Here is a 21732-nt window from a genome sequence, read left to right on the forward strand (position 1 = left end):
AAACATTGGTGGTAATCTTTGCTGCACTATCTATCAATATGTTTGAAAATTTTTGCTAAAACAAATTATTTTGTACAACTATAAGGCCTTGTTAGTGTATTGTTTTGGGAAACGTTGAAAAAATATTTCTAGTAAAAATATGTCTCTAGGGACCGTTAGTGCCTCATGTTTCCTAGAAACACTTTTCTAGCTATAAAAACTTACCAGGAAAATTTTGTGGTAAGGCATTTTATGCTAAAACAAATTACTTTCTAAAACCCCAAGGCTATGTTAGTGCATTTTTTCAGGAATAATTGGAAAAGTATTTCTAGTAAAAATATGTCTCTAGTGGACCATTAGTGTCTCATGTTTCATGGAAACACTTTTCAAGTTGAAAATTCTTATCTGGAAAATTTTCTTGAAACAAATTACTTTCTAAAACTATAAGTCCTTGTTAGTGCATTTATTTTAGTAAACGTTGGAAAACTCATTCAAGTAAAAATAATTCTCCTTAGACCATTAGTGCCTTATGTTTCCTGGAAAATCTTTTATGGCTGAAAATTCTATTATGCACTCAATAACATTATTATTTTAGTTGTTTTCTTTAATTTACTTTATTTTATTTCAGTTTTAGGTCACATGGGTATTTTTGGAATTATGTATTCATAGGATATTTTTGGAATATTTTATTCATATGGATATTTTTGTAATATTTTATTAAACCCTAACAAGGTGAACATTATTTAAGGGGTAAGAGTAATGAGAAGGATAAGCTTTCAAAATTAGGTTAAATCTAGTGTAAATAGACTTGAGATCACCTTCTTGATCTCGAGGTTAGGTTTTCCTCAAAAACCCATGTATTGTCTCATCCTCCATTGATCTTCGTCTTCCCCATCTCTTCCTACTATCCCTACAGTAATGCATGGAAGACCCGTAACCCATGGCAGATCCCAGATCCTCCCAAAGAATCCTTGTGTCAGATCCGAGACCGTAACAACTGGTATCAGAGCGGGAACACAATGGGTTATTCTATATCCCAAGAAAGATGGATTGCTATGGGTAAGGAATTGGAAGAAATACGAGCACGGTTAGATGCTTCCATTGAAAGTTATGGAAGGGAGGAACTCGCTACTATCGCAAAACAAGTCATATGACCTGAATTCTCCGAGCACGATAGTGACACAGAAGATGGAGTCAAAGCTGTCTTGGGCGGGCCGAAAAAATCACAAAGTTTGTCCAGTTTACCAGCCGAAGTCTCTGAGGAAGATTTGGGAGCAACCTCAAATCTGAACGGACAGAGAGGCTTTGCGTCACAAAAAATAAAGATTTCCACACACGAAAATCCAAAGCCGAACGATGTCGACGATTTGGGGAAATTGGAGGGGTATGCTGAGCAGGGAACTACAACGATGGGTAAACCAAAATATTTTTCTGAATCAGACAAATCAGAGTGGGTTTCTGCCAAGATCTTCTCAGTACAGGCGGATTTGGGTTCAACCTCCCAAATCCCCTTTTCACGGCCAACAGAAATTTTTTCCACTCAGCAGACGAAAGCCTTCCGATCTGTCTCAGTCATGGCAAATCAGTTAGGGTATTCCACCTCTATCTCTGAACATCTATAAGCACCAACAAAAACAAGAGTCCACCAGAAAAAGTGGAAGCGCCGTCGGAAACAATTTCGGTGGGATGTGACTTCCGGCCACCACCTCTCACGCTCTCTCTCAACCTCACTCTAGGTGTTGGCAGTGCAGTGGAAAACGAAATTCCAAAAAAAATGGGGTAAACTCTTGCGACGAATTTCTTCAAATTTCGTCTTCTCTTTTATCAACTCCATCTATGTTTTAGATAATTCCTCTCCAATGGCATTGAAATTGTTCTGTGAAAATTTTGGGGCTGAGAAACAGAGGGGTTACTCGCCTGAGCGGGAAGGGATTGTCTTTCTTCTTGTTGCATTTTATTTTGCAAATTATTTTGGCAAAGTTGATTCATTCGGTAGTTGAAGTAGCCAACGAATGATAAAATTTTGACAGAATTTCAGGTATATAGGGAAAAGGGAGGAACACGGACAGTTGTATGATGGAATGCCTAGGAGAAAGGGGGAGTACTACAATTCTACACTAAGGAGTTTTGGAATTTCGGGATTGATAGAAAAAATTGTTTGGGTGCTGTTTTATTTTTGTACTGCTGAGAACAGCAGCAGTGAGACTCTTCCTTATCAATTTGGCAATGTTGGGCTTATTTTTTTGGGTTCCATATTTGTTGCTTGGGTACTGTTAGGAGACAAGTTTCATTTCCGTGGGAGTACAGCATATGGGAAGGGAGCCATCGTGGTTTGAAATGGAGATAAAACCTTTTTGGGTGTAGTGAAGATGTTTGGTTGGTTGTATAATGATGCTATTAGTTTTGTTTGCACGAAAGGTTGTCATTATGCACTGCAAGTGAGAAAACAGAAATTCGAATCATCTTTGACCTTTCCTTTTCCATTGCTGTCCATGACTCAGTTGTTGCAGGAAATTCTGTTGGAAGATGGAGTCAGGTTCTTGCACTTGGGTTTCCACCGGGGGGCATTGCCAAGCGGTTTGCTCCAGAATGGGAGGGAGATGTGACTGTTGTTATGTACTATGGCCTCAGGCTTGCGAGCGGGAGTTATACCTTCCCTCTGGCATTTGCAAAGTTCACAGCAATACCTGCACTGCTAGGTCAAATGAAAAAGGAAGAGATCCCATTCAAAGAGTCTATACTTATTTTGATCATGAAATGGTACGGAAGGGCTAGTTTGCCTGAGCAGGTTACTCAGTTTCTGAGGTAAATGAAGGATCTCTCTAACTGCCAACCACCATTCAGATCCCATAATGTTGTTCTTGATGTATTAGTTTTCAAAAAATGCCACACACTTACTCCATCGGTTCTTGCTCCAATTCTCCCTCCAGGTATTCTTCCAACCGTTTATCCATTCTCCATTGTCATGCAAGCCTTATGTGCCATGAAAACGGTTGGTACTACAATTTTGCTTCTTGGAGATTCAGAGCTTTGTCATACCCAATACATCTTTGGTGTGGTTATTTTTGGTAGTCCAGATGCACAAGTAGTCCACCATTCTGGCCATTCCATTGGTTTTGGCTCAGTTGTTTGGTCACTGGGCTGTTTATTTGTCCACTTTCTGCAGGGGGATGATTTTCATTGAACATGTTATAGATGAGTTTTTCTTGCTTCTACCAATTGAAGAACAGGTTGATGTCTCTCTCACTTTGTATGGCATTTGGATGGAGCACGTGGCACTACCACTGACGATAATGAGGCCTTCACGTATGACTTTGGTTGGAACCAGCCACATGATGCTAATGCTCTTCGCAATGGGCTCTGTGAAGGCTTGGCGAGAGCTAGATCTGTAGTGTTGGGTATTTTTAAGCAGATGCCCTCTGCTTTAATGCAGTTTTCAAGGATGTTCAATCTAAGGTTAGTGCTATAGTTCTTGGACAAGCAACCCCTGTTGAAGAGTCCAATCCTCAATATGACAAACTGACACACTATATATATTTGAGCTTGAGGATCAGTTCGCTGAGGCCCAACAACAAGCCTTTCGACTGGTATAGAGACAAAGAGATGGGAGAATCTCTATTGGACTTTGGGAAGACAGTCATGCTATTGGGTGCTTGTGAAGGAGATTCTCTTGGTAAAGCAGTTTCTGAGCCTAGGTCAAAATCCGACGTGTTATCATTGAAACTCCTAGAGGAGGCCCATAATCTGCTAATGAATTTTGAAGAATCTTTGAAGGATTATGTCCGAGTAGTGCACTCTATAAAGGTTACAATGGCTGATCGAGCCAATGCTTTCACACAGCAATGTGAGTGGGCTGAAACAACACAGCTGCAGGAAGATTAACTTGGACACGTTGTTGCTGATACAAATCTTTCTCCCATGCAAAAGTGCTGACCACATTCTCCTTGATAGGCTTGCAGGAAATGGCAAGTTATATACGACACAAACACTGCTCTACCTATCAAATTCTGCAGAATATTGCTTGAGAACCCGGGCATTTGCATACAGACAGCTTGATTCATCCGAGTACCACATCTGGAGCTCAATCATTGCAACAGCCTAGACTATAGTTGGTGCAGAGAGAGAGAATGCACTGGCAAATGAATCTGAAATGCTTGTGGCAGTTTTGGTTCTCTTAGGTGTGGCAGTAGTTACGTACAACCTAAAAAAAAAAAAAGGGCATGCTCCAATTTTTGGGTGTCCAGCGGGCGAACATAGAGATCTCAGATGCTACTTGGGCACAGGTGGAGACGTCGGCATATAGACCCTACTTCCGAGCTTGAGGACAAGCTCGTTCTTCCAGGGGGGGTGTAATGTTATGCATGCAATAACATTATTATTTTAGTTGTTTTCTTTAATTTACTTTATTTTATTTCAGTTTTAGGTCACATGGGTATTTTTGGAATTATGTATTCATAGGGATATTTTTGGAATATTTTATTCATATGGATATTTTTATAATATTTTATTAAACCCTAACAGGGTGAAACCTATTTAAGGGGTAAGAGTAATGAGAAGGATAAGCTTTGAGAATTAGGCTAAATCTAGCGTAAACAGGCTTGAGATCTCCTTCTTGATCTCGAGGTTAGGGTTTTGCTCGAAAACCCACGTATTCTCTCATCCTCCATTGATTTTCGTCTTCCCCATGTCTTCCTACTATCCCTACATTAATGCATGGAAGACCCGTAACCGATGGCAGATCCCAGATCCTCCCAAAGAATCCTTGTGTCTGATCCAGGATCGTAACAAATTCTTACTTGGAAAATATTGTCGTAAGGCAATTTTTGCTGAAATAAATTACATTTTAAAACTATAAGGTGTTTTTTAAGACTTTTTTCAAGAAAAGTTGGAAACTCATTTCTTTTAAAGCTACGTCTCTTGGGGTAATGCCTCATTCTTCCAGGAAACACTTTTCTAGGTGAAAAATTCTTACCAGAAAAATTTTGTGGTGAGACAATTTTAGCTATAAAAAATTAGTTTCTAGAACTGTTAGGCCTTGTTAGTGCATTTTTAAGGAATCATTAGTGCCTCATGTTTCCTGGAAACACTTTTCTACTATAAATTTTTTACATGGAAAATTTTGTAGTAAGACAATTTTTGGTGAAATAAATAACTTTCCACAACTATAAACTCTTGTTAGTGCCTTGTTTTAGGAAACTTTGAAATCCTATTTCTTGTAAAAATACGTAGTTAGGGACCATTAGTGCCTCATGTTTCCTCAATACACTTTTCTTGTCAAAAATTTTTACATGTAAAATTTTGTTGTAAGGCAAGTTTTGATGAAACAAATTACTTCCTACAACTTTAAAGCCTCGTTAGTGAGTTTTTTCAGGAAACATTGGAAAAGTATTTCAAGTAAAAATACATCTCTAGAGACCATTAGTGTTTCATGTTTCCTATAAATCACTTTTCTAGCGTAAAATTCTGTTATTCCCCATTTCCATGGATGGATCCACCCGACGATCTTCTCTCGGGTCCTGATTGGAATACGTTTGAGAAGATGGGTTGAAGTTCTTGTAATTCTGGATCATATACAAGGGCTCGTAGGCAGGGTACCAAATGAACCCGTAGGGAGACATGGAGAGGAAAATGGAGATGATGAGGGATGAGGAACTCGGGATGAAGAAGGTGAAGAGGCATTGGTGGATGAGAGCTCGTGAAGAAGAAGATGAAGAAGGTGAAGAGACATGAGGATAACCAAGCTTTGAAGGAAGCTTGCACTTGGACCTCGTTGGGAGAGAGAGAATCCAATCTCATGCCTCGTGAGAGAGAGAACCCAATCTCATTTACTATGCTCAATGATTACTTTCCATCAAAATGATGCCCCTATAAATAATAGGAATGCCCCCTTACACAACCAATGTAGACCCAAGTTCTGAATGAAATTACATAAATGCCACCTAAGAGAACATTAAGAAAATTACCTAAATTATCCTCTACATCTACCTGCTACTCTAGCCATAACATTACTCCCCTCCTGGAGAACGAGATTGCCCTCAAGCTCGAAGGTAGGTGTGCTTGTCCGTGCCGATGTCTGGATCCAGGCACAAGTGTCAATTGTGGTAGATGTGTCAACCCGCTGGACTACAGAAGTAGAGCATCGCAGTATCCGATGAGCCAACAACACAAAAGCTAGAGATGGCAGCATACGACAGATTGTGTAGAGAATCCCTGTGAGCGTTGCTGAGGAAAATGAGATGATGACCAGCTTATTGAATTCCGGAGGGTTGGAAATAATTATACCAAGGATGTAAGTCATCAGATCCAGTAGGGAGTGAAGGGAGTTTTGGACTCCACCACAACACATTGATTGGATTCAAGGACTAAATCTTGCTTTAGGTGCATAATAGATAAATCAAACATCCACAGGCCATGCCGAGAAACTGCAACTTCAGACATCAACATCCACGCTGAAATATGGTCACTTTGAACCCATATTGATGCAACACATACCCCCAAAAAGCACCACTGAGGCCATATAGACCCTAGTCCTGTTCTCAGGTTTGAGCTAGGAGAATGCAGGACTGGGTATAGAAATGTTGCAATTATCCCTACAACAACACTTACACCTCGAGCTATTCCAATAACATAGGCAGGTAGCTTTTTCCATTCTAAAGTAGCTGTCATCACTGTCCCAAAACGGAGAACTGTAAAATATAGTAGAGCCAAAGCCACTCCAGGAAGCACCACTTCTTGCTTTAGGTAGACAATCCATGCATCAATACAAAAAATATTTTGTGATCAAACAAGTTACTTTTCTGACATACCCGTTTCTCAATGATGATGAAATTGTCGCAGAATAAAGCAAGTCCTTTTCCTAAGGAATTAAAGAACTCTCCCATGTGGCATCAGATGCTAGTTCCCAAGTCCTTTGGCTGGTTTCACTCAAGGCCAGATATCCATTATATACAGAAAGCAAAAGCCAATATTGTAGCCAAACAAATATAGTGTTCCAAAGAGCCAGGAATTCAGAAGCCAATATTGAAGCCTTGAGGGAGATAAAACTAACAATCAATCCAGTAAATACAGGAGCCGTTAACTTGCAGATGAGATCAATCCATCTAATAGTGGAGTTCATTTTTGTTAGGACGTTGTGAGGTGTTCTACTTGAGATCACAACCACCCATTCCCTTTCAATCATAATGGTGCTAGCCATACTTGAAAGAACAACAGTTGCTCCAGTCAGATTGGTTAAGATGAAAGAAAAATAAATGCTGAGAAAGTTGTTGACTTCAAGCTGTGATAGAACATAAGCAAAAAGACAAATAATCCAGCCACTGTAAAGGATATATTTTGCGTCAACAGCCATGCTCGATGAACCTGAATGTATGTAAATCGGTCTATGCATCTGCCAACAGTTGGACCCAATAATGCAACAGATGTGGCTTCAACGACACCATATACAGCAGCAAAGAGCAAAGAGTTCAGCTAGACATTAATCCTGTATAAACATACTGCAAATTCCCGCCTTCTGATTTGGAGCCTAGCAACCCCGAATTGAAGGTCATGTACAACACCACGAACAGGGGCCTCATCTTGTTGAAGCCATTTCAATCCGAAATCAGTTGTACGAGACCTCTCTTCTGCCACCAGAGTCACAATTTCAACTTCAAAATTGAAAGCTCTGGGTTTTTGGGGTGGCACACTGTCGTCTGTCTGTGTCCTATGGCGAACCTCGGCAAACCGGTGCTGAAGTGTTGAAAGTGGCTGGTGCTCGGCGGAATTTGTGGCCCATAAGCTGCCAAATCATCCAGTGTCATGGGTTGCATCGCTGGTGGAAGTGGGATGGCGTTCCATGAAATAGGGGTTGTAGAATACCCCTTCGAGGTCCACCAAAAGGGGTGGCCGCCGACTGATTTTGGAAATTTAGGGAGCTTTTCCGAGACAGAGAAAGCCGGGATTTCAGGCGACTTCGGTTTGGGAAGACGCATGGCTTCCAATGAGAAATTGTTTTATGACAAATCCAAAATCTTTGTTTTTCCACTCCAATTGCTAATCCCCCTCCGATTTCGAATGTCACCACCGCTAGAGAGACAGAGCGCTCGCTGATTTTTGGCTTTGCCGATTTCTCTGATTTCGTTTCTATGGCATTAGCAGAAATCCGAGCATTTTGTGCGTCAATTCGAAGATTGAATTGAAGCATAAGCTATCTTATCTCCTTAATATCGGTGCGGATTGCGGTGAAGCCGTTTTGTGTTTCAATCTGAAATTTCACCAGCAGAGTGCGGCAATCATTTCGAGAACATGAATCGTCGACAGAGGTCCGCTCTGATACCAGGTTGTTATGCCTCATTTCCATGGATCGATCCACCCGACGATCTTCTCTCGGGTCCTCATTGGAATACGTTTGAGAAGATGGCTTGAAGTTCTTGTAATTCCAGATTGGATACAAGGGCTCGTAGATAGGGTACCTACTTAACCCGTAGGGAGACATGGAAAGGAAAATAGAGATGGTGAGGGATGAGGAACTCGGGATGAAGAAGGTGAAGAGGCATTGGTGGATGAGAGCTCGTGAGGAAGAAAACGAAGAAGGTGAAGAGATGTGAGGATAACCAAGTTTTGAAGCACGCTTGCACCTGGACCTAGTTGGGAGAGAGAGAATCCGATCTCAGGCCCCGTGAGAAAGGAACCAATCTCATTTACTATGCTCAATGCTTACTTTCCATTCAAATGATGACCTATAAATAATAGGTACGCCCCGTTACACAGCAAACGCAAACCCAAGTTCTGAACGAAATTACATAAATGCGACCTAAAAAAACATTAAAAAAATTACCTAAATTATCCTCTACGTCTACCTACCACTCTAGCCATAACAAATTCTTACTACAAAATTTTGCGGTAAGGCAATTTTTTGTTGAAACAAATTACTCTCTATAACTGTAAGCCTTCTTAATGCCATTTTTTAGGAAACATTGGAAAATTATTTCTAGTAAAAATACGTCTCCAGGGACAAATAGTGCTTCACATTTCCTAGAAACACTTTTCTAGTTAAAAATTTTGAGGTTGGGTAATTTTTCCATAAACAAATTACTTCTTCAACAATAAGGCTTGTCAGAGCCTTCTTTCAAGAAACTTTGGAAATGTCTTTCCATGAAAATTCACCTCAGGGACCCTATGTGCCTCATGTTTTCCAAAAACAATTTTATGGTTGAAAATTCTTTCCAGGAAACTTTTGTGGTAAGACTTTTTTGCTGAAAATTACTTTATATTGCTATAAAGACTTATTAGTGTATTTTTTAGGAAACAATGGAAACATATTTTTAGTAAAAATATATCTCCAGGGACCATTAGTGCCTCATGTTTCCAGGAAACACTTTTCAAGCTGAAAATTCTAACTAGGAAAATTTTGATGAAACAAATTACTTTCCAAAATAAAAAGTCCTTGCTAGTGTATATTTCTAGGAAATGTTGGAAAAATATTTCTAGTAAAAATATGTCTACAGCGATCATTAGTGCCACATCTTTCTCGGAAAACACTTTTCTAGCAGAAAATTCTTTCCAAAAACATTTTGCGGTAAGGCATTTTTTGTTGAAACAAATTACTTTCTACAACCATAAGTCTAAGTTAGTGTATTTTTCAGGAAACGTTGGAAAAATATTTCTATTAAAAATAGGTCTCCAGGGTTCATTAATGCTTGATGTTTCCTGGAAAAACTTTTCTAGCAGAAATTTCTTACTAGGAAAATTTTGAGGTAGGGCGCTTTTTGTTGAAAGAAATTAGTTTCTACAACTATATGGCCTATTTGTGCATCTTTTCAGGAAATATAGGAAAATTATTTCTACTAAAAATACGTCTCCAATGGCCATTAGTGCCTCATGTTTCTTGGAAACACTTTTCAAGGTGGATTTTCTTACTAGGAAACTTTTACTCAAACAAATTACTTTCTACAACTATCAGGCCTTGTTACAACATTTTTTTTCCGTCAATCCACTTGCCAACTTTGCGTAAGACGTTAATAAGGTTCCACAACTTAACAATTTGTGTCCTTTTTCAGGAAATGGTGCAAATTATTTCTAGTAAAAATATATCTCTAGGGACTAATAGTGCATCATGTTTCCAGGAAACCCATTTCTAGCTGAAAATTCTTACCATTAAAAATTTTGTGGTAAGATTTTTTTTGCTAAAATAAATTACTTTCCTCATGAGCCATGGATCTTGTCACCCTCCTCTCTACTCTTCCTTCCATTACCTTACTTGACGTTGATATAGAATAATGGAATGATGAAGACAAAATTTCAGAAAAGGAATTGGGGAAAAACAAGAGAGAGCTTGAAGGAGCTCTCGACCTGTTTATTTAATTTAATCTAAGCTAGAGTAGACTCAATTGCTACTTTCTCATTACCCTAGTCGTCCCCTTAAATAGGTTTGAAGATGCCAAAAACACTTTAGACCCCTTGGGTCAATGGTTCAAAACAATAAATGCTAAACCAACCCAAACCAAAGATAAACCCAAACCAAAGACAATTACATGGAAATTGAAAATCACATTAATTAATTCCTATACCTGTTGGTAACTCGTGATGCTATAGAGTCCATAACATCACCCCCCTCCTAGAGAAAGAGCTTGTCCTCAAGCTCGAAGGAAGGATATAGGAGTCGAAATGGTGATAACGGCTCACATGTGGTGTCACTGGGGTCGGCATCTGACCACTGGACGAGAATTTCCCAATCACCCTAAATGTGGCGTGCTTTTAAAACCTGAACTAGAATAGAAAGGACTCTGCCCTCATGTAGTGGCGGTAGTGGAGTGTGCAGTAGGGGCGAGTCACCCTGGAATGGCTTCAATTGGGAGACGTGAAATACATTATGGATCTTTGCTTTCGTTGGTAGGTGCAAGCGGTATGCCATGGGCCCAATTTTGTCCAACACCTGAAATGGACCATAATATTTTGGAGACAGCTTATGGCGCTTGGATGCAGTCAGGGACAGCTGGCGGTAGTGTTGAAGCTTTAACCACACATAGTCTCTGGGGAAATAAGATACCTCCCGGTGGTTCTTATCATAATAGAGCTTCATAGAGTGCTGGGCCTCCTAGAGATGAGTACGTACCTCAGTGAGCATAACATCTTTTTTAGATAACGCTTGGTCCAAAGTGACGACCTTGGATGCCCAAGGTTCATATGGTAATAGACGAGGTGGATCTCTGCCATAAACTACCCTGAAAGGAGTAGTTCCCAGTGCTGTGTGGTAAGATGTGTTATAGCAAAATTCTGCCCATGAAAGCCATTTCACCCACCGTCTAGGTGCATCCCCCACAAAACAACAAAGATACATTTCAATCGTATGATTGACGACCTCGGTTTGTCCGTCCATTTGTGGATGATATGCAAACAAAAATGCCAATTGGGTGCCCTGTAATTCGAATAATTCCTTCTAAAAGATACTGGTAAAAATGGCATCCCTGTCACTGATAATGGATGTGGGAATTCCGTGTAATCGGACAATGTTGTCCATAAATAATTGAGCGACCTGAGCAGCAGTATATGGATGTGCCAAAGCAATGAAGTGACCATATTTTGAAAATCGATCAACAACGACGAATATCGCTGATTTACCTAATGAAATGGGAAGGCCAGAAATGAAGTCCATTGAAATGTCGGACCATATTTGAGTCGGTAATTGCAGAGGTTGCAGTAGGCCGGCAGGAATTAAAGATTCGACCTTGTTTCATTGACAAATCTGACAAGCAATTACATAATCAGCAATTGTGCTCTTCATGCCCTTCTAGTAAAAGTCCCGACTGATTTGGAAATATGTTTTTTGTCGACCCTCATGTGTTCTATCATGGATAGAGGACATGATGGTATGAAGAAGTGGGGACGTATGATGCATAAAAATCCTGCTTTTGTAGAGTATAAGACGATCCTAAATCGTCCAATGAGGAGCTGTTGTCCCCTGTTGAATATCCTGATACAATGACATGAGTACCGGATATTGATGTACTTCCTCATGAATAGAATCTAGCACAAGTAAACGTGGGTGACTGATAGCATAAACTTGTGTTGCTGAAATATCCCGACGTGACAAAGCATCAGCCCCCAAATTCGAACTACCTGGCTTATAGTGAACTGTCAAATCGAAGCCCATGAGTTTAGTTAACCAATGCTGCTGTGGGGATGTGGTGAGGCGCTGTTCAAGAAGATACTTGAGGCTGCAATGATCTGTACGAATGAAAAATGGTCGTCCCCATAGATAAGGTCGCCAATGTTGGAAAACCTTGGCTAACCCAATCAATTCCCTCTCATATGCAGCTAACTTATGGTGGTGTTGTCCCAACTGGCGGCTGAAGTAAGCAATGGGGTGTCCCAATTGTTGTAACACTGCCCCTATACCTCCCCCGGATGCATCACATTCCACCACAAAGTCTCCCTCAAAATATGGTAACTGTAGTACTGGCGCTGATGCTAAGTCCTCCTTTAACAGCTGAAAGGCCTGATCCGCTAAAGAAGACCAGTGGAAGGCATGTTTTTTGAGAAGGTTGTTGAGTGGTGCTGCTATCTGGTCATAAGATTGGATAAATTTTGTATAATATCCTGCTATGTCTTGGAAGGAATTGTTCGTCACAATTAAAACATAGGCCCTTGGCCTTTCTAGCCTCCATTTCCTGTTTAGTCAAAAATTTACGTGGAAGAGTGTGGGGAGGCACACTGGTAGAATGATCTACTCGGTTAGGGGTAGAGGACCCAAAACGTGGACCAGATGCAGTACCCTGTATTCTGTTGTTCCAAAATGGTTTTTGGTGTAAAGATTCTTTTAGAACTCTCTGTTTGTGTTCCACAACTCTGGCATAATTCATTGCTGAGTCCAGATCTGTCGGACCAAGTAATTCCACTTCCAATCTAACCGCCTCTGTCAATCCAGCATTAAAAATCTGAACATGTAGGTGAGGAGGAACAAATTTACTTGCTCGGGCCAACCTTTCTTGGAACATTTTTGGTACACTTCTAAGGTGCCTATCTATTTAAAGTTGATCAATTCCCCCACTGGGTTGCTGCTAGCTGGAGGTCCAAACCTTAACTGGCAAGCATGTTTAAAGAGTAGCCAATCCTGAGTGGAATGGACATTTCAGTAGTGATGGAACCACATGAGCGCTTCATCGAGGAGGTGGTAGGCGGCCAATGTAACCTTGTCCATTTCCACCATTTTTTTATGATAGAAGAATTTTTCACATTTCGTGAACCAAAGTAAAGGATCTTTAGAGCCATCATATGTAGGAAAGGTAAGTTTAAAGTACCTTGGAACCATGGTTGGTCCTTGTGCGTGAGTAGCCATGGGAACAGGTGGTTGGCGCAATGGTGGGTTTGGTGGTGGCGTGAATTGTGGGCGATGTATTGGTTGTGGTTGAATGTTGGTGGCTGGTGGTGGCGTTGGTGATTGAATTGCAGCAAGTTGTCAGATGACTATTTGGAGAGATGATTCCAGCGTATGTAATGTATTATGGATGTGAAAAATTTCAGTATCTTGAAGAGTGGATCGTTGTTGAAGTTATGAAATTACTTGACATATGTCCTCTGGAGAAGAGGAATCACCGAGGGTGGACCTATCTGATGCCACGTTGTTAGGATCCTCACGAGCCATGGATCATGTTTTCCAGGAAACCCATTTCTGGCTAAAAATTTGTAGAATTTAGGATCTCATGAAAGGAACTTTAGATCAACAAGAAAGAAGAAGAAGAAGAAGAGAGAAGGAGAAGAGAAGAAGAAGAACGTGGAAGAAGAGAGTTTGGATTAAGGGAGAAGAGGGTTGCGTCAAAAAGAAATATGAGGGCTGGACGAATTTGGGGAAAGAGGGGAGAGTGCTTCAATGCCCTACCTCTTAGCCAATGCCTTTATTTATAGTTTTACAATACCCTTAGGGCTACAACTTGATAAAACAAAAGACATAAAAGGAACACATATTTACACTTCTATGCCATCTTTATGGAAAGTACCATATTTTACACATATGCCACTCCTTTGACGTGTGGGCTTCTTGTCTTGAGCTTGTGGGCTTGAGCCCATCTTCCAACACTCCCCCTCAAGCTGGAGGAGAAAAGACATCATAAATACCCAGCTTGCCACATATAAACGATAGGATTTTAGATGTAACGGGTTTAGTGAGAATATCAGCCACTTGCTCTTGAGATGACACATGTTTGAGAGAGATTATTCCTGCTTGAAACTTCTCCCGTATAAAATGACAATCCACCTCAATGTGTTTAGTTCTTTCATGAAAAACTGGATTTCAAGTGATATGAATGGCTGCTTGATTATCAAAATGAAGATTCATGGACCCCTTTTTATAAAAACCTAGTTCGGTAAGAAGGGTCCTAATCCATAAAAGTTCACTAACGGTATGGGCCATAGCTTTGTATTCTGCTTCAGCGCTAGATCTTGCAACCACATTTTGCTTCTTACTTTTCCATGTAACCAAGTTTCCCCCAACCAAAGTACAATATCCTGATGTAGATTTTCTATCATCAGGAGATCCAGCCCAATCTGCATCTGAGAAGCCTTCTATGTTGAAGTGCCCATGTTTTTTATACAGCAATACTCTTCCTGGAGCTCCTTTTAGATAACGTAATAATCTCTCTAAAGCCTGCCAGTGGGTAATTTGTGGTTTGTGCATGAATTGACTCACCACACTTACAGCATATGATATGTCTAGCCTAGTTACCGTGAGATAAATCAGTTTTCCCACGAGTCTTTGGTATTTGCCAATATCAATATCTTCTTCATTTGTGGCACATAATTTTATATTTATATCCATAGGTGTGTCAACTGGTCTACAACCCTTCATTCCTGTTTCTTCAAGGAGATCCAAGACATATTTCCTTTGAGACAATATTATCCCATGTTTGGATTGAAGAACTTCTATACCCAAAAAATATTTAAGCATACCAAGGTCTTTAGTCTTGAATTCCCTGACATATCATCTGTTTCACCTCTTGTATGCTCAAAGCATCATCACCGGTTAAGATAATATCATCCACATATACGGCCAATAATATTTTCCCTTTGACCGTATCTTAATAATATACAGAATGATCAACTGAGCACCGATGAAAACCAAACCGTAGGAGTGTTTGACTAAATTTATAAAACCATGCCCGAGGGGACTGCTTAAGCCCATATAAAGACTTTTTTTAACTGGCATACTGACTCCCCCTCAACCACATAACCAGGTGGTTGAACCATATAACTTTCCTCACTGATATCACCATTTAAAAAAGCATTTTTAACATCCAACTGATAGACGGGCCATGAGGAGTTAGCAACAATAGATAAGATGATGCGTACCGAATTCAATTTTGCAATAGGAGAGAAGGTCTCCTCATAATCTATCCCATAGCACTGCGTATAGCCCTAAGCAACCAGTCGAGCTTTAAGATGAGCAACCGATCCATTCGGATTATGTTTCACTGAAAAATCTCATCGACAACCAACAGGTATTTTACCTTTCGGGAGTGATGTTAAGTACCAGGTTTGGTTTTCGTATAAGGCATGCATTTCTTCATCCATAGCCGCCTTCCATCCTGGATGTCTCAAGGCCTCCTGATACGACTGCGGAATGGAAGTAGAAGAAAGGGACGCAAGAAACTGAAAACACTCTGAAGACAAGCGATGGTGAGACATAAAATTTGAGATAGGATGCGAAGTAGTACAGGAGTGACGTTCTTTTCTTAAAGCAATAGGCCGAGTATCAAATTCAGGCCCATACATAGGAGGAGAAGGACTTACCTTGGGTGGATCCGACAACTCCACAGGTGAAGGTACGGCCGGTGTATCAGGGGATGGATCCACTTCAAGATTGAACGGCACAAGCGGACAAGGAGTAGAAGAAGGACAAGTCTATCCTGGAGGAGCATCATGGGAGGAGTAGAAGGGAGTGTCCTCAAAGAAAGTCACATCCCTAGAGATAAACATCCTCCGAAGGGTAGGATTGTAACAGACATAACCTTTCTGGGTGCGAGAGTATCCCAAAAAAATGCACTTCATAGACCGAGGATCAAGTTTATTTTTATGTGGAGATGTAACATGAACAAAACATGTCCGTCCGAACACTTTCAAAGGAAGAGAAAAAGAATCTTCACCACTAAATAACACAGAGTAAGGAGTTTTATGATGAAGGACTGATGAAGGTAACCTATTAATGAGAAAGCATGCTGTAAGTATAGCATGAGGCCAATAGAAATAGGGTGCCTTCATGGAGTAGAGGAGGCCCCGAGCAACTTCAAGAAGATGACGATTCTTCCTTTCAGCAACACCATTTTGTTGAGGAGTATAGGCACATGATGTTTGATGAATAAGCCCATTACTCTCACAAAATGATTTGAAGTCATGAGACATGTATTCCTTAGCATTATCATATCTAAGGGTTTGAATTTTCTTCCCAAATTGTGTCAAGACCATAGCATGAAAATTTTTAAACAAAGGAAGAATTTTGGAACGCTCTTTAAATAGATATAACCAAGTCAGTCGAGTAAAATCATCAACAAAAATGACAAAATATTTAACTTGGGAAATATTTGAGACACATAAAGGGCCCCATACATCATAATGTATTAGCTCAAACAGAGCAGTACTTGTAGTTGTAAGACGAGGAGAATATGTACTCCTGACATGTTTACTTAATTGACAAACCTCACAACTGATATTAGAAAGTCCTTTTAAAGATGGAACCAAAGAACGAAGTGAAGGGGTAGACGGATGACCAAGTCGGTTGTGCCAAAGTTGGGCCTCGGATGTAGTGGAAGATAATGCAGCTAATGGTGGAAGATTGAAGTAGTACAAACCCCCCTTTTCATGGCCACCACCAATCACCCGCTTCGTAGTGAGATCTTGAAAGACACAAGAAGACGGTGAGAAGGTGATAGAGCAATTTAATTGTTTGGTCAATTGGCTAACCGAGAGCAAATTTAAAGGAAACTGAGGAACAAATAAAACATCTTGAAGGGGAATAGATGAAGTAAGAGAGGAGGAACCTTTGCCAAGGACCTTGGTTTGGGTACCATCAGCAATAGTAACGAATTTATGAGGATAACAAGGAGATAAGGACTGCAACAAGTGTTTGTTACCTGATAGATGTTCGGAGGCCCCGGAGTCGATGATCCAAGAGGAAGAGGAAGATGAGGAAGAAAGCATACCTGAGGCAATAGTAGTGGCAGCAGTAGATGATGAGGGAATAGATGATTCCATGAAGGACTTCATTTTCTGAAATGCAACATAGTCCTCAACCATAAGAGTCACATTTCCGGATGATGATTCAGCCTTATCTTCATATTTCTCAACGTTAACTAAGACTGGGTTAGCTGTGGCCCAATCAGGCTTGCCATGAAGTTTCCAGCATGATGCCACAAGGTGGTTCTGACGGCCACAATAAGTGCAAAGTTGAGGCTCAGTACGAAAAGAATTCTGACCCGTTCTACCACCTCTATTTTCAGCCCCTCTCATAGGTCGACCCCCTCTCATATTTCTGCCCCATCCTCGGAATGAGGAAGATGTTCCCCGATTGCCAGAGAACATCGCCGATGGAGAATCAATAGGAGAAGGAGGGGATGGATCTGGTATCCTAAGTAATGTAGCACTAATATCATCAAATGATGGAAGAGCAGAAGAACTTAGAAGTTGAGTTTTGGCCACCTCAAGGTATGGTTTAATATTCAATAAGCAAATGGTTGCTGCCAAAGCTTCTCTTTGTCGTTCTTGAACGACAATATCAGTGGAATATGGCTGAGCTAGTTTCCATTCTTGAAGAAGACCGCGAAACCGGGCCAAAAATTCATGAATATTATCTCCATGTTTTGTATGCAGCATGTTTTGTAAGACATCATATATTTTTTGTAATGAAGCAGTGCTTGAGTAAAGCTTGGCACACGTGTCCCATATGTTCTTGGCGGTTTCCAAGTGGACCACATTGTTGGCCACCTGCTCTTCCATGCTATTAATGAGCCAACTTATCACCATGTTATCATCCTTAACCCACTTGTGGTAGGACACATCTTCTTCATCAATCGGAGAAAAGTTAACAACATGGCTCAAGAGGTCACGAGTAATAAGAACCCTCCGAACCGATTGTGACCAGCTCATGTAATTGGAGATACCTCTAAGTGGAATTGTAGTAATATGGAGTATATCACTCTTATTACTATTGTATCCAATCTTCATAATGAGGCAAGTAAAATATGGAGGTCAAGGGAAAAAGGCCTTCTTCAAAGAACAATTACTCTATGTAATTTGAAGAACCCATAGACCAAATCAATCACCAACAAAAGAGAACAAGAACCAATTTCTTTCACACAGGAAAGCACCAAATTATCAACAAATTTGTGCCTTTAGAAAGTGATAATAACATCCAACCATCACTCAACTTCTCTTGTATTCATAAGAACAAAGAGAAGAAAATAGATGCAACCGATTAGGCCTTAATCCAAACTCCAACACAAACGAGCAATAGACAAAAATTTAGAAAAGATTTAACGACAAACCAAGACACTAGGAAGAGATTTATCTTCAGCTCATGGGAGACTTCAACGTAAGAAAAAATTCAATTGTTGAAGTTAAAAAAAAACGGAACTACAAAGGGTAAATGGCTGTTGGCATTTCATCAAACATATAATGGGCATCCAACAACATAACACAAACCCATGGGCAACCTTAAGTAGGAGAAGATACAACAACATGTGCTAGAATTCTACCTCAAATGAGATGGATCCAAATTACATAAAGGTAATTGAATTTCACCCATCAATCTTAATAAGAAGCAAACAGCAAATGATCTTGATCACTCTTGTAATTGATTTACAAGGAGTCAAGATTATAACATCAATTTAGTCATAGAAATAAATCTTTACAACATATAAAGATTTATCTTGACTTGATGTGACTCAAAATTCAAGAAGTAAAGAAAAACAGTAAAAGGAGTATGTAAATAAGAAAAGGAAACAAAAAAAAACGTAAGTAAGAAGATGATGAACTTATCTCTTTATGACTGAACTCCTTTTACAACTTCTTGAATAGATTTCATAATAACTCCATGAAGAGATTCTAAACTCCTTGCTCTGATACCATGTAGAATTTAGGATCTCATGAAAGGAACTTTAGATCAACAAGAAAGAAGAAGAAGAAGAAGAGAGAAGGAGAAGAGAAGAAGAAGAACGTGGAAGAAGAGAGTTTGGATTAAGGGAGAAGAGGGTTGCGTCAAAAAGAAATATGAGGGCTGGACGAATTTTTGGAAAGAGAGGAGAGTGCTTCAATGCCCTACCTCTTAGCCAATGCCTTTATTTATAGTTTTACAATTCCCTTAGGGCTACAACTTGATAAAACAAAAGACATAAAAGGAACACATATTTACACTTCTATGCCATCTTTATGGAAAGTACCATATTTTACACATATGCCACTCCTTTGACGTGTGGGCTTCTTGTCTTGAGCTTGTGGGCTTGAGCCCATCTTCCAACAAAATTCATACCATTAAAAATTTTGTGGTAAGATTTTTTTTGCTAAAATAAGTTACTTTTCTCATGAGCCATGGATCTTGTCACTCTCCTCTCTTCTCTTCCTTCCATTACCTTGCTTGACGTTGATATAGAATGATGGAATGATGAAGTCAGAATTTCGGAAAAGGAATTGGGGAAAAACGGGAGAGAGCTTGATGGAGCTCTCGACTTGTTTATCTAATTTAATCTAAGCTTGAGTAGACTCATTGCTACTTTCTCATTACCTAGCCATCCCCTTAAATAGGGTTGAGGACGCCCAAAACACTTTAGACCCCTTGGGTCAATGGTTCAAACCAATAAATGCTAAACCAACCCAAACCAAAGACAATTACATGGAAATTGAAAATCACATTAATTAATTCCTATGCCTATTGGTAACTCGTGATACTATAGAGTCCATAACAGTGCATTTTTTCAAGAAATGTACACAAAATATCGGTAGTAAAAATACGTCTTTAGGGACCACTAGTGCCTCAGGTTTCATGGAAACACTCTTCTAAGTGAAAATTCTTACCTGAAGGATTTTGTGGTAAGGCAATTTTTTTTTTAAACAAATTACTTTCTAGATCTAAATGTCCTTGTTAGTGCCTTTTTTAAGGAAACAATGGCGAAGTATTTTTAGTAAAGTTACGTCTCCAGGGACTATTAGTGCCTCATGTTTCCATGAAACATTTTTTTAGTTGAAAATTCATACCAGGAAACTTTTGAAATAAGACAATTTTTGGTGTAACAAATTACTTTCCACAATTAAAATGCCTTGTTAGTGCCTCTTTTCAAGGACCATCAAGCCTTCAGTTTGCTAGGAAACTTTCTTAGCTCAAAATTGTTACCAAGAAGATTTTGTGATAAGGCAATTTGGTCTAAAACAAATTAAATTCTACAACTTGTTAGTGAATTTTTTAGTAAACATTGGAAAAGTATTTCTAGTAAAAATTTGTATCCTAGGGACCATTAATGTCTCATGTTTCCTGAAAGCTCTTTTCTAGCTGAAAATTATAACCAGGAAAATTTTGTGGTGAGGCAGTTTTTGCTAAAACAAATTATTTCCTACAACTTTTTGGACTTGTTAGAGCAGTATTTTCAGGAAACGTTGAAAATTTATTTCTAGTAAAAATACGTCTGCATGGACCATTAGTGCCTTATGTTTCTCAAAAATAATTTTCAAGCTAAAAATTCTTACCAAGAAAATTTTGTGGTACGAATATTTTTTCAGAGACAAATTACTTTCTACAACTATAAGGCCTTGTTTATGTAATTTTTCAGGAAACATTAGAATATTATTTCTAGTAAATATTGGTCTCGAGGGACCAAAAGTTTTTTTTTAGGAAAATTTGGAAAAATATGTCAAATAAAAATACGTCTCCAGGGATCATAACTGCCTCGTGTTTCCTAGAAATAATTTTCTAGCAGAAAAATCATACCTGAAAAAATTTGTGATTAGGCAATTTTTGCTTAAATAAATTATATTTTAAAACTATAAGGCCTTGTTGGAGCTATTTTTTTTTTGAAAACGTTGGAAAAATAATTTTAATAAAAATACATCTCCAAGGACCATTAGTGCCACACGTTTCCTGAAAATAGTTTTTTAGCTGAAAATTCTTACCAGGAAAATTTTGTGGAAAGACAATTTTTTGCTAAAACAAAATACATTTTACAACTAGAAGGCCTTGCTGGTGCTTTTCTTCAGGAAATGTTGGCTACATATTTCTAGTAAAAAATCATCTTCTGGGACCATTAGTGTCTCATGTTTCCTAGAAACACATTTCTAGTTAAAAATTCTTAACAAGAAAATTGTGGTGAGGCAATTTTTTCTAAAAATAATTATTTGCTAGAACTGTAAGGACTTGTCAGTGCATTTTTTTAGGAAACATTGGAAAAATATTCCTTTAAAAATAATTCTCCAAGGACCATTAGTGCCTCATGATTCTCGAAAACACTTTTCTAGTTAAAAATTCTTACTAGGAAAAATTTTTGGTAACACAATTTTTGCCGAAACAAATTACTTGCTAGAACTATAATGCCTTTTTGGTATAAATACACCTCCTGGGGCAATTTGTTCCACATGTTTCCTAGAAACACTTTTCTAACTGAAAATTCGTGGCAAGATAAATTTGTGGTAAGTCAATTTTTGCTGAAACAAATTATATTTTACAACTATAAGGCCTTGTTAGTGGCCTTTTTCAGGAAAATTTGGAAAATTATTTCTAGTAAAAATTTATCTCTTGGGATCATT

The 21732-nt window shown here is 39.2% G+C and overlaps 1 pseudogene; it reads right to left on the reverse strand.

The window, feature by feature from the left end:
• Positions 1-5835: 5835 nt before the first annotated feature.
• Positions 5836-21732, reverse strand: part of LOC137959466 (solute carrier family 40 member 1-like) — a 38069-nt pseudogene continuing 22172 nt past the window's right edge.

The sequence above is a fragment of the Aristolochia californica genome, unplaced genomic scaffold (assembly GCF_029961685.1).
Source record: "Aristolochia californica isolate CCGP_79_NKW_82.1479 unplaced genomic scaffold, dmAriCali1.0.hap1 SCAF_3, whole genome shotgun sequence".
Classification (NCBI taxonomy): Eukaryota; Viridiplantae; Streptophyta; class Magnoliopsida; order Piperales; family Aristolochiaceae; genus Aristolochia; species Aristolochia californica.